General features: G+C 44.9%; 1 protein-coding gene across 3 annotated transcripts in view; it reads left to right on the top strand.

Moving 5' to 3' along the window:
* ULK4 (unc-51 like kinase 4) overlaps positions 1-12,706 on the top strand; it is a 511,677-nt gene that overhangs the window by 435,371 nt on the left and 63,600 nt on the right. The gene's annotated exons all lie outside the window — the stretch shown is intronic.

Raw genomic sequence — 12,706 nt, 5'->3', positions numbered from 1 at the left:
AATGAGAGAAATGTATAGAGATTGGAACACTGCTCAGCTGTAGCTAATGGTGGTGCCAGAGATTGAACCTACGATCTTGAAGCCTCAAGCATGAGAGTAAAGACTTTTGAAACCATGTAATGCTGGGAGGGGAAGGGAACTAGGCCTCAGAAGATCAAAGAGAGGCATCTTGAGTATTTTGAAGTCTGTGAAGTGAACAGTCTCCTTCATCTGCAACTTGGTGTTGTTTTCGACAGGTTATGTTGTTTTCGCCGGGCTGGCTTCACAGGCAGGTAACAGACGACCAGGGACTCATGGTTGAGCTGTAGGCAGTATCTCTTTATTCATGCAGGACGCAGCACAATCTAAGAGGAGCTAAGTTAAACTCAAAGTACAGTACTGTAAAACTCACAATGCTGTCTTTATATATACTTGCCAAGTAGGGTGGAAACAGGATGTGACATAGAGAGGGTGGAGAGAAAAGTGACTGGCGAAAATCAGAGTGTGACAAGGAGGGGGCAGATTAGGCAAGAATCCTATCACTGAACCACAAATGCCCTGGAGGGAGGGTGGAACTTGTTAACAGTGGTTATGTAAATAGAATGAAGTGGTTATGTAAATAGAATAGTGTTAAGCAGGGGGGATTTAAACCAAATGAAACAGAAGGGGTCTCATGCATACCAACACTTGGCTCTGGCCTTCTGATACCCCAGTCACCCCTCCCCTTGGTAGCAAACATACTTTATCTCCTCGGTGCCTGTCCATGCATAGCTGGGCTTCTGAGCCCTTATTCCTGAATATGCTCACGGGACAGTCGGAGAATAGTGAGGCCTCACCTAACTGATTTTGACTACAGGAACTGCCTAGCAGAGCGATCTCTGCAGACGTGGTAGAGTGTGAGGGCAGTGGTCAGCCCTGGAAAATGCCCGGAAGTGATCAGAGTGTAGGATAATTTGTAAAAATACCCATGAAAAGAAGTGAGTGTAGGGTCAGGAAAGCAAAATAAGTCCCAAGACATTAGAGGGAGAAGATAAGTTGGTAGAAGCTGGTTGAATGGAACAAGGAGGAGGTAGGTATGAGGGGTTGGAGAGGTGCCGGCAGATTCTAATCCCCCTGCCGCTCAGGCACTGAGACCAAAAAGCTCAACAGCGGCAGGATTTGAAAAGCTGTGGCAGGGAACGGCTGCTCTTCGCTTCAGGGGAGAAACACATTTATCATCCAGAGAAGCACCAGTGGGCCCGTGGAAGGGAGGCCAATTAGTGTGATATTAACCTGAAGCATATTCATGCTTGTACAAGTTAGAGAACTTTTCATTCTAATTTCAAATTTAATTCTAATGCTCATCCTTTAATCTTGTGTCCCTCTATATTTTTAATCCGAAACACAATACTATTTGTCAAGACGAATGTGGTCTTTCAATAAGTACCCTTTCTTTTGAAGAGACTTCTTTATTCATTCTGGTGATTTAAAATATGGAGGTATCTAAGCAAAGATGCTTATAACTGCATTGTTAGGAAAAACTTGGCAGCGATCTGAGTTCATCAAGAGAAAGACTACTGTGGAAATGCCCGTCCATCTAGGAAGTCCATCTAGCCCTGTGGAGTTTTTGAGTCAGGTCATCTAAACAGATCCACGAAAGGTTCATTCCAGGCAGATGGGTCAGGATAGAAAAAGCCAGGGGGAAAAAAATCAGCTAGTCATCATTTTCTCCAGTGAGCCCTGCATGCTAGTACACTAGCTGTCTTTTTTTTTTTTTTCCTTCTTCTTCCTAATAAAATATGCCTTGCCTGGAAAAAAACATGAAGATGAGGTCAACATAAACATTTTGAAAAATGTACTATCAGACTGTACTTACAGTAAAACCCCACTTTCAAATTTTAGTTTTTGATTGATTGATTTGAAAGAAAAGCAAAACATCATGGTAAGCACATGCAGTGCTGAGGAGTGCATGCAGACTTCCCACTTTCAGGCCCGACAGTCTAGCCACCACACCACCTCCTGGGCTTCAGGAGGTCCCATTTTTTATATAAAATCTATATTGCTACTTAAATCTGGAGAAGAGTCTATAAGGTAAACCACTAAGAGTGTCCTGTGCCTGTAGTGACGGACATGGTAGTGAGGAGGCTTTATTTTCCATACAGGTATTGAGTTGTAGCAATTGGAATTTTCAGTGTGCTTACTCAGTTCCCTTTTTTAGAAGCATTGTTTTTAAAAAGTCAACACTAGAAAAATCTCTAGAGGCACCATATACTATGATTTCTCTAATTTGGGGATTCACAGAGCCCCAGATTAAGCCAAAAAGGTTTGGGGAGCTGGAAGAAAAAAAAAAGGTACCTTAATGTAACTGAAGTTGGTCTTCATTCTCTATTTAAGAATTTGAAGTATTGATGCACACAGAAACTTGAATGGATCTCAGAGGTATTATGCTTAGTGAAAGAAAGTCAGTCTTATCCATTTATCTGATAGTCTCAAAATGATAAGAGCTACAGGGATTGAAAAGTTACAGCAGAGGTTTCTGGGTTTGGGAAAGTGAGTTCAGAAAGAAAAAAGAATTGTTAGAATTATTCCGTATCTTGATTGGAATAGTAGTGAGCCTGTTGGTCATATGCTGAAATTCAGAGAATTATACACAGAAAAGTTTGGTTTGTTCTATGTTATTGTTTTTAAATCACAGAGGAAACATAAAAGAACAGAGAACTAATGAGGATTGTGTCTGATCCTACTTCATAATATATTTGGAGTGCTGGTGCATGAAGTCCCAGTGGCTCCACAAAGGCCAAGGCTGAGCAGAGTAGAATTCTTTAATCTTTCTCATTAAAAAAAAAAAAAAAAAAATGAGGGCCGGGCGGTAGCACACCAAGTTAAGTGCACATAGTTTGAAGCCCAAGGATCCACCTAAGGATATCCTGGTTCAAGCCCCCCACCTGCAGGGGGTCATTCCACCAAGTGGTGAAGCAGGTCTGCAGGTGTCTTATCTTTCTCCCCCCACCACCCCCATCCCACATCTTCCCTTCCTCTCTCAATTTCTCTCTGTCTAATCCAGCAACAGCGGCAACAGCAGTAACAATGAGAAAGAAAAAAGGGCTGCTGGGAGCAGTGGGTTTGGGGTGCAGACACTGAGGGAAAATAATGTTTTAAGTGACTGGCCTTCTAGTAGTTTGTTGTCACCTATCTCCGCACTAGACAGAGTAGAACTTTTTGGCTTGTTCTTCAAAGGCAATCTTACTCTTTTTAAAAAAAAATAATTTAAAAATATTTATTTATTATTTATTCCCTTTTGTTCCCCTTGTTTTATTGTTGTACTTATGATTGATGTTGTCGTTGGATAGGACAGAGAGAAATGGAGAGAAGAGGGGAAGACAGAGAGGGAGAGAGAAAGACAGACACCTGCAGACCTGCTTCACTGCCTGTGAAGCGACTCCCCTGCAGGTGGGGAGCCAGGGGCTCAAACCAAGATCCTTACACTGGTCCTTACACTTTGTGCCACCTGCGCTTAACCTGCTGTGCTACCGCCTGACTCCAGGCAATCTTACTCTTATATCTGTCTCAGACATCGGCCCCTCCACCTAGAAACTATAAGGGATTGTCCAGCTTCTGTGTGAGCAATTTTTAAAAAATATTTATTTATTCCCTTTTGTTGCCCTTGTTTCTTTTATTGTTGCAGTTATTACTGTTGTTATTGCTGTCATTGTTGTTGGATAGGACAGAGAGAAATGGAGAGAGGAGGGGAAGACAGGTTGAAAGATAGACACCTACAGAGCTTCACCGCTTGTGAAGCGACTATCCTGTAGGTGGGGAGCTGGGGTCTCGAACTGGGGTCCGAATGCAGGTCCTTGCACTTTGTTCCACGTGCCCTTAACCCACTGAGCTACTGCCCGACTCCCGAGCAAATTCTTTATCAGGAAATCCAACACCTTTCAAAACCTACACTGGATTTATGCCTTCTGTGTAACTTCTCTCTTGTAGCTTCCACCAGTGGTATCTAATTTGGATCATATTAAATGTAGTCTTTTGTGGAGAGTAGAACTCTAGACACATCTGTATGCTGCAGTGACAACTCGGCTCTCCTAGTGCTCCCACCTTCCCTTGTCAGAGCTGTTGTTCTGCTGGTCCTGGTACATTCTCATCCCCAGACCTTCCTTCCAACATCCCGTCTGTTGTTTGTTGGTGTCCCTGTGAAAATGTCTTGACCAGAAGTCAGCCAAACCACGGGAAATGGAATCATCCTGCGCTCAGTGGCCGTAGTGGGTGTTTGGTTAATGGCATTGATGGCCACACTGCTGCCTCTAGATATTTCTGTGGACTCCAGGGATGCAGACTTTGGTCAGGCATGACGCTGCAAAGCCTCCTCTCCCCCACGCTGCTCAGCAAAAGTGGTTTCTTGGTCCTGTCACTATAGAGCTCTGCCCGTATTCCGTCCACTCAGGTCTTCCTAGACTCGGACATCCCCAGACGATCCAGACCTCTGTCCACCCCGTAGCAACCTGACGTCGGCACGTCCTCCCTCTCCTTCCCAGCCTCGTGCTCTGACGTGCCAGGTCTTTGCCTGCACCAGTCAGTGGAGTTTACTCTTCTCCCAGATCCAGGAGGAATGAGGTCTCTCAGCTTCCCTTTTCACTTCTACCCCCATCACCCCTGACTCTCTGGGGATGCACCTGTTTAAGCAGAAAAGAAAGGCCAGGGAGCCGCAAGGCTTCCCCTGCGTTGCCCCTTTCTGACAGGATTCCCCTCAGCTTCCAAGTGCTGTGGCTCTTTCTGTGCAGCTGTTAATTGTACGCCTTGATCCTCCTTCAGGTAGCTGGGCCAGGATGGCGCCGTCTAAGTACACGTTAGCGTCCTAATTAGCATCACCGCGTACCTAAGCGAGCTTGAAACCTCAAGGCCTCCGCTGGCACTTGGTAGGTGTGTAGTTATGATGAAATCACTGTACATCTGGATGTCTTGTTTCCATAATTGCTGCACATGAAAGATGGACTGCTAGTCTGTTGTAGAGTGAAAGGGTACTAATTATGTTAATAATCGGGAATCCTGAAGCGTATTCTCCAAGCGGGCCTGGAGGGGTGTGGGTTCTGGAGACCACAGAGAAGGCAGGTAGGTGGCTCAGGAACTGGCGCTGGTGTCAAAGCAAAGGGGCATAAAAGAAGGACGTAGAGACAATAAAGAAAGATTATCTTAAAAATCTAAGGGAAAATCAACTCATAGCTGAGGCAATTTGTTGGAGTGATTACATAGTGTCTTTGATGTAAGGAGGCCAGTCAAACAGTGTCAGAACTGTTGGTGTCACTGGCTCCTGAGGAGTGTGGGTGACACCTTCCAACCCATGGCACAGTAAGTGATGGCCAGTTTGTTTATAAAAAAACAGGCAGGGGCCAGGTGGCAGCACATGTGGCAGAGACACATGTCACAGCACACAAGGTCCTGGGTTCATGTTCCTGGCCCTCACAGTGAAACAGGACTGAAAGTGTCTCTCTTTCTGTCTCCATGTCTGCCTCCCTCTTGATTTGTCTCTGTCTCTTTCTAAAAATAAACAAATAAATGATTTGAAAATAAATAAGTCATCTCAAAGCAGAAATCCTGTGCCAGTCCATCTTTTGAGAATGTTTAGCCCCTCCTGTCCCACCTTTAAACATCTGCCGCTATCTTCTACAAGCTCTGGTGTGTGTGTGTGTGTGTGTGTGTGTGTGTGTGTGTGTGTGTGTGTGTGTGTGTGTATTTGTTTGTTTTGCCTCCAAGGTTATTGCTGGGGCTCATTGCCTGCACTATGAATCCACTGCTCTAGGAGGCCATTTTTTCCTTTTTGTTACCCTTGTTGTTTATTGTTGTTGTTGTTATTGCTGTCTTTGTTGTTGGATAGGACAGAGAGAAATGGAGAGAGGAGGGGAAGACAGAGAGGGGGAGAGAAAGACAGACACCTGCAGACCTTGCTTCACCACCTGTGAAGTGACCCCCCTGCAGGTGAGGAGCCGGGGTCTCGAACCAGGGTCCTTACACCTGTCCTTGCGCTTCATGCCATGTGCGCTTAACCCACTGCACTACCACCCGCCCCACCCCAAGCTCTGCTTTTTATGGAGTGAAAGGAGACCTGACCTCTGGGCCTGTGGTCTCACTGATTACTTGTCTACTAACTGTTCCTCTGTCCTCTGCTGTCTTTCCCCAGATATTAGAGGCACACTGTCAGAGACCATTTCTAAGTAACCTTGAAATAGGTTAACTCTTTCCTCAACAAACATCATGGAGTGACTTAAGGAGAGAGGAAAGAAGAAACTCCATTTAAAAACAGTTCAAAGTTGTTTCAAATGGGGCCCCCAGTGGTGATGTACTGGTTGTGTGGTGCACAAGGATCTAGTCCAGGTTCAAGCCCCTGGTCCCCACCTGCAGAGGGACACCTCGTCAGTGGTGAAGGGAGGCTGCAGGTCTCTCTTTCTCCCTCCCTCGCTCCCTCCCTCTTGAGCTCCCCTTCTCTCATGCTTTCTGTCTCTAAAAATTTTCAAATTTTTCTCAATTTTTCAAATGCACGTTCTACATGAGCAACAAAATACATTTCACGCAAGCTTCTTTTATTCTGAAATTCCCAAGCATGCTCCCTGTTGCTTTAAATATGCCATTGATCAGATGTTTTCCTTTTGACTTGATGGAGATAAAAGCATAGTATTAATATTCTAGTATATGTGTATTTTGTGTACATGCAGACATATCAATATAACTTTAACTTAAGGGTAACACAGCTTTCCAACTAGTAGAGTGTGCCAAGTTGGAGTGGAGACTAGGGAATTACAGCAGGCAGGCATTCCAGTCACAGATTCTAAATTGCACTGTGGTTAATAATGAAATTCTCGCAGGAATTAGCTGCAAACTTGTATTCAGGAATCGAAGTTGAAGAGTTGTCCGTATTGATTTGTGAGGTGTAATGGTACTTGTGCTCAGAATGCTGTGAGTTTGCTGCCTGCAGAGAAGAAGAGAGAGCCAATCAGAGCACGCTGTTCTTGGGGGAATCAAGCTGCACTGAGGCGAATAGTTCCAAGATGGTGTGGGCATGGGGTGTGGTGAGGTTGCTGTGGGGGCCTACTGTTGGCCAGTCCTTTGATATAGTGATTTCTACTGTGCTATTGCATGGCCTGTTCTTATGCTATTGTATACCAAAGACATTATTGTAGACATCTGTCTTCACTGTTAGGAGTATATGTCATGTACACATGCATACCAAATACATGCGTACAGCTATATAGAATATATATTTACTAAGTAAAAATAAATTTGTCTTTTTTTTTTCATTAAAAACTTTTTCTAAGAACTTCTCACCTGATGTGCAATTTCCGTGTCTCTAAAAGTCCTTTTCAACCTAGACAATAACATAAATTCTAGGATTAACTGAAGGGATAAGTATTTGCATTTTCATAATAGCCCTTCCTCTCTCTCTCTCTCTCTCTCTCTCTTTCTCTCTCTCTCTCTCATTTTGTTATATTTCATTGGACTTTAATATTCTGAGAAGCCAGTGAATATTCGGCCTTATCCATATGTGCTTTCTGAAGTGTTGTTTCTGCCTCCAGTCCACCTAGAGTTCATTTCAATTCTTGAGACTCTCCAAGACACTCCCCATCTGTGGAAGCTTCTTTCACCCAGCCTCTGGGTTTCATTTTTCCTGAGTGGCCACACCGGTTTCTGAAAAGTGAGCTTTGCCCTGGGGATTCCTGAGAGAATCATTCCATTATTCTCATCTCACCTGTAACTGGGGACTGAGTATAGTGTCAGCCTGTGCTTTAAGTGATTACCATTATCATTTCAAGCATCAGAAAATTGTAGGCTGCACTGTGGAGAAATGAGAGTCATTCTCACCACCACTGTAACAAGCCCTACCGGTCCTTTCCTGTCTCCCCCCTCGGTGCAGATGACCTCATTTGGCTGAGTAATTACCTCCCCTAGAAAGACAATCATTTGTTTTTACTCTCCTAGTGCGAATGCTGATATTTTCCCAATACTTATTCCCACTCAGAAATGACATGAGCAGAGTTTGTCTGAAATGGTGCTCAGAAAACAAGAAAAGCCAAGACAGCTATCATAACGATGACAGCATAGGTGCTGTCAGTAGTTCTCAGAGGTCTAACAGAGATGGTATTTTCGAGAAGCGCTTTTTTGGAATGCAGGTTATTTTGAGGTCAAACATGCAGGCGCTGAATTCTTCTGATAGACTCCTAGCCCCATCCCCTTCTTAAAGTGAGTCTACCTTAAAGGCTTTTTTTTTTTCTTTCTTTCTGAAAAGTGGAGTGTGTGGATTCCTTCCTTCTCTGTCACTCTCCACCCTTTGAAGGACAAAGTGTTTTGTGTATAGAGTGTGCCCCATATTTCCCACGTGTTTTTCTGCTGTCCATCCATTCACCCATCTGCCCGTCAAGGCCCCCCACACTCCTGCTCTCAGCATCTCTGCCAGCCGCTCCTCTGCGGACTGCCAGCTGCATGCTTGCTCCCCACCTCACAGGGGTTCTCCCTTGCCAAGGCTTCTGGCTCTTCAGTTCTTATTAAACTTTGCACATCTTATCTCCCTGCCAATTTAAGGCAGAGTCCAAGTCCCTGTGTCTTTGCAGGGCTCCCTGCAGAGCAGACAGAATCTCCGTGTAGCTTTCTCATTCTGCAGAAGGGCTGCATGAAAGCAGTTGACCAGGAGGTGGTTTGGTGACACCAACAAGATGTCTGTCTCCTTGCCAGTGGTCAGGCCTGCACCGGACAGGCAGGCCAGCCATCCTCCAAGTCCACTGATCGATTTGAAAAGAAGAGAAAGGGCTGCCTTCTCGATGCCAACATCTCAGCTGACGCAGCTGTCACCTCACACCCTGGGCAGTGACAGTCCTCACTCCTTACAGTGAGAAAAGCCCGCCTGCTGCTGGCTGGAGGGCTCATTCAACATAGCCAGGTGCAGGCTGGGAAGCACCTGACCACAAGAACAGGGAAACTTTTCAAATCTGTTTGGAAAGATTTTTCAAAGGGGTGGGTAGCAAGAGAGCCTAGCTGCATACACCCTTTGTCCTTTGCAAGATGCAGTTTCTACCACAAGTACCATTGCATTGGAGGGAGCCTTCATACTATGATCTCAAGCTCTCTCTCTTTGTCTCTGTCTCTGTCTCTTTCAAGCTAGAAAAGTCAGCTGGAGTGATGAAGCACCAGTGAAGACAGTAAAAAAAAAAAAAAGCTTTTTTTCCCACCTTTTCCCCCCCTTTTGTTGCCCTTGTTGTTGTGGTTATTATTATTGTTGTTGATGTTGATGTTGATGTCGTTCACTGTTGGACAGGACAGAGAGAAGTGGAGAGAGGAGGGGAAGACAGAGAGGGGGAGAGAAAGACAGACACCTGCAGACCTGCTTCACCGCCTGTGAAATGACTCCTCTGCAGGTGGGGAGCCAGGGGCTTGAATCGGGATCCTCACACCAGTCCTTGCGCTTTGCGCCATGTGTGCTTAACCCGCTGCACTACCGCCCAACCCCCAGAAAGCTTTTTTTTTAAATCCTAAAGTCTATTCATAGATGCTACTGAATCCTAATTGTTTTGGTTGCTACTTTTCTGTTGACCCAGTAAACACGCCCTTCACACAGCCTCACAATCCCATGCTGCATCTGGCTTTCACACCAGCTGCAGTCACTCGCTGGCTCACTCATGGGAATCAGCTTGCTGGTAGACCAGCGCTCTCAGTAGACCCACAGCTGTCTTTGCACAGCAGGTTGTGAACAAAACCACCTTCCCTGCTGCAGAATGCCTGGATGTCAGCTCCTGGATGGCTGTGAAGAATTACCACAGGAGAGCTGAGGCCACTGTGGGTATTCAGTCAGTGCTGGAAATCCCAGCTTTTAAAAGATGTTTACTTAGGGGTTTTATGGCTAAACTTAAAGTCTCTCTCCCTCTCCCTCTTCCATTGCCCTTCCCCTACCCCAGACCTAACATGCCCATTGTTTGGAGCCAGGGAGACAAACATGATGGTTATGCAAAAGACTTTCATCATGCTGGAAGCACCATGAGCCAGAGCTGAGCAGTGCTCTTATTTTTTTTTTTAAAAAAAGTTATTTGTTCCTGTTAAATTAGGAATCTGAATTAAGCATGTCTTCTGTTCTCCCCTGCAATACATAATGGACATGCACACATGTATGTTTGTGTTTTCTGTGTACACCAGCCAGGGATACGCTGCAGTTGATTTTGTCCTTTCCGCACTATGTATTTTTCACCTGACACTGTACTGTAAAGTTCCATTCATGTCATCATAGGTATGTGTAGTTCTTTGCATCTGGATGTAGATAGAAAAATGGCCATTAGGCTTGGGCATACTTACTTTCAGTAAGTACTGTCAGATTGCTGGTGAAGAGGTCGCAGTGACGTGGTGGTTCTCGAGTGGGCTTGGCTCCTGCGGACCCCGGCCAGCCTTCAGTGACTCTCACCCGCCAGACGTGCATCTCTGCTCTGAGGGCTACAAGGTAGCATATCTCACTGGAAACGGAAGCCACGATTCTCTGCAAACAGGTGCTCCTGTGAATTTTCCATCTCCACTACTTATTCTTCTGTTAGTATTCCTGGGTTTTTCTGACTGATTTGCAGATTCTATTTATCTAGCCTGATGTGTAGATCTAGTTTTAAAGGTAACATGCCTAGCCTGTTTGTTTGCTGTGCCAGTGATAGTCCTCCTTGGCCGGAAAATATCAGCTGTTTGCCTTTAGTTTGGACTCTTAGAATTTTGCCTAGGAGATCTGTATAGGGATTGTGAACTATACACCTTACTTGTAAAAATGTCATCACATAAATCTTTGACAGTGAAGCAAACATCTTGAATAATTTTGCAAGTAGGCCAGTATGCTGAGCACTGGATAATTTGACAGGAGTAAACATTCATCATCTCCTGGTTCTCATTAGCATTTGTGGGATGCACCTGGAACTTGACACAAGCGCTGATCACTGATATCTACCAAAGCTTCTGCTTCATTAGGTCTGAGTAGGGCTCTGCTTTTTCTCCACTTCACAGTAGTTCTGAAGGTGATCCACAGCTAATACTTTGAGAGGTGCTACCATTGGAGCAGGTACACACTGCTTCAAGAAACACCATCCACAGGAGACTTCACGGTAGCTGAATGTACTAGACCCGCAAGAAGGAGGTCTTGAGTTCGATCTCCAGTATTGCTTGTACCTGAGTAAATCTCTAGTTCTCTTTCATTGATGAATAAATACATCTTAAAGAAAGTTGTGCCACCCACAACAATCCAAATAGGTGTTTTTGAGCAGAGGGAATGCAGCAGAAAAGTTTACAGGTAAGAGCAATCTAACTTTAAGTACCGGTGTCAACAGAATAAGGATGCCACAGTTGTGAGGAAGAAAGAATAGACGCAGGAGTTGCTGAGGGTTTCGTACCCCTAGTTCTTTTCACACCAGCGCTGGGTTTCCCAGAAGGCTCACCACCCTAATGACCACTTCTCTTCTCTAAAGGAACCCCTAGAGGAATAGGGGAAGTGTGAGACTGTGGGAGGAAACACCTTCCCAGTATGGAGTTTGCTGTTTTTAAGGGGTGGGGGGTGGGGGGTGGGGGGTGGGGATAAGAACCAGAAAGACCTGACAGTTAAGATTCATGGATCGTTTCCAGGCCTTGAAAAAAAATGGCAGCCAGATATAATTGCACTAATTTGCTGAATCTTAAAATGTGTTCCATGCCAATCTAGATGGCTTGTGTATTTGTTTGTTTGTTTGTTTGTTTTATTAGTGAGTTGGGTTGTACAAAACTATGAGATTTCAGGAGTATGTCCAAGCCCACACATCATGCAAGTCAGTCACCCTTCACTACAGTCCATCCCAGTCCGTCCCTGGTTCCCTCCACTCCACCCCACCTGAGTTCTTCTCAAGTCAAAGAGACAGTTTGATATGTATGGCCAAAGTGTAAGAGCTTTCCAAAAAAAAAAAAAAAATGGTAATCAAACTGTCTCTTGTGGTTTACTCAGAAGATGAACCTCACTATCAATTCAGAAGAGGAATACAAATTGAGAAAGGTTCTTGTCTAGGACGTGACAGTGAGAAGTTGTCCCAGCACCTAGTCCGGGTCTCGGGAGAAGGCGAGCCAAGCAGACGGCTCTCCATCCTGGCACAAGGGAGCCTCGTCAGGACCTAATCATGCCCCCCCACCCTTATTAGTGAATATATAGCATAGTGGTTATGCAGAAAATCTTTCATGCCCGAAGCACCAAAGTGTCCAGGCTCAAACCCCAGTTCCACCAGAAACCAAAGTTTAGCAGAACTCTGGAGTTAAAAAAAAAAAAAGAAAGGAAACAGAAAATGCCTGTGATTCTATCAGTTGAGTTGTATTCTCATCATCAGAATAGTAATAGTGACACCCTCTAGATTCATAAAGCACAATTAGTGCAGGACTTTCCCCAGATTATTATTTCATCATAGAAATGGTTGCCCTTGGGAATCGGGTGGTAGCACAGCGGGTTAAGCGCAAGTGGTGCAAAGCGCAAGGACCGGCCTAAGGATCCCGGTTTGAGTCTCTGGCTCCCTACCTGCAAGGGAGTCGATTTCACAGGCGGTAAAACAGGTCTGCAGGTGTCTATCTTTCTCTTCCCCTCTGTGTATCCCCTCCTCTTTCCATTTCTCTCTGTCCTATCCAACAAGGACAGTATCAACAGCAATAACTACAACAATGAGATAACAAGGACAACAAAAGGGAAAGTAAATAAAAATTTTTAAAAAAAGGTTGCTCTTTGCCAAGTGCC

This window comes from Erinaceus europaeus, chromosome 21 (genome assembly GCF_950295315.1).
Source record: "Erinaceus europaeus chromosome 21, mEriEur2.1, whole genome shotgun sequence".
Taxonomy (NCBI): domain Eukaryota; kingdom Metazoa; phylum Chordata; class Mammalia; order Eulipotyphla; family Erinaceidae; genus Erinaceus; species Erinaceus europaeus.
The sequence above is the reverse complement of the archived record's forward strand: the minus strand, read 5'-3'. Positions and strand labels throughout refer to the sequence as shown.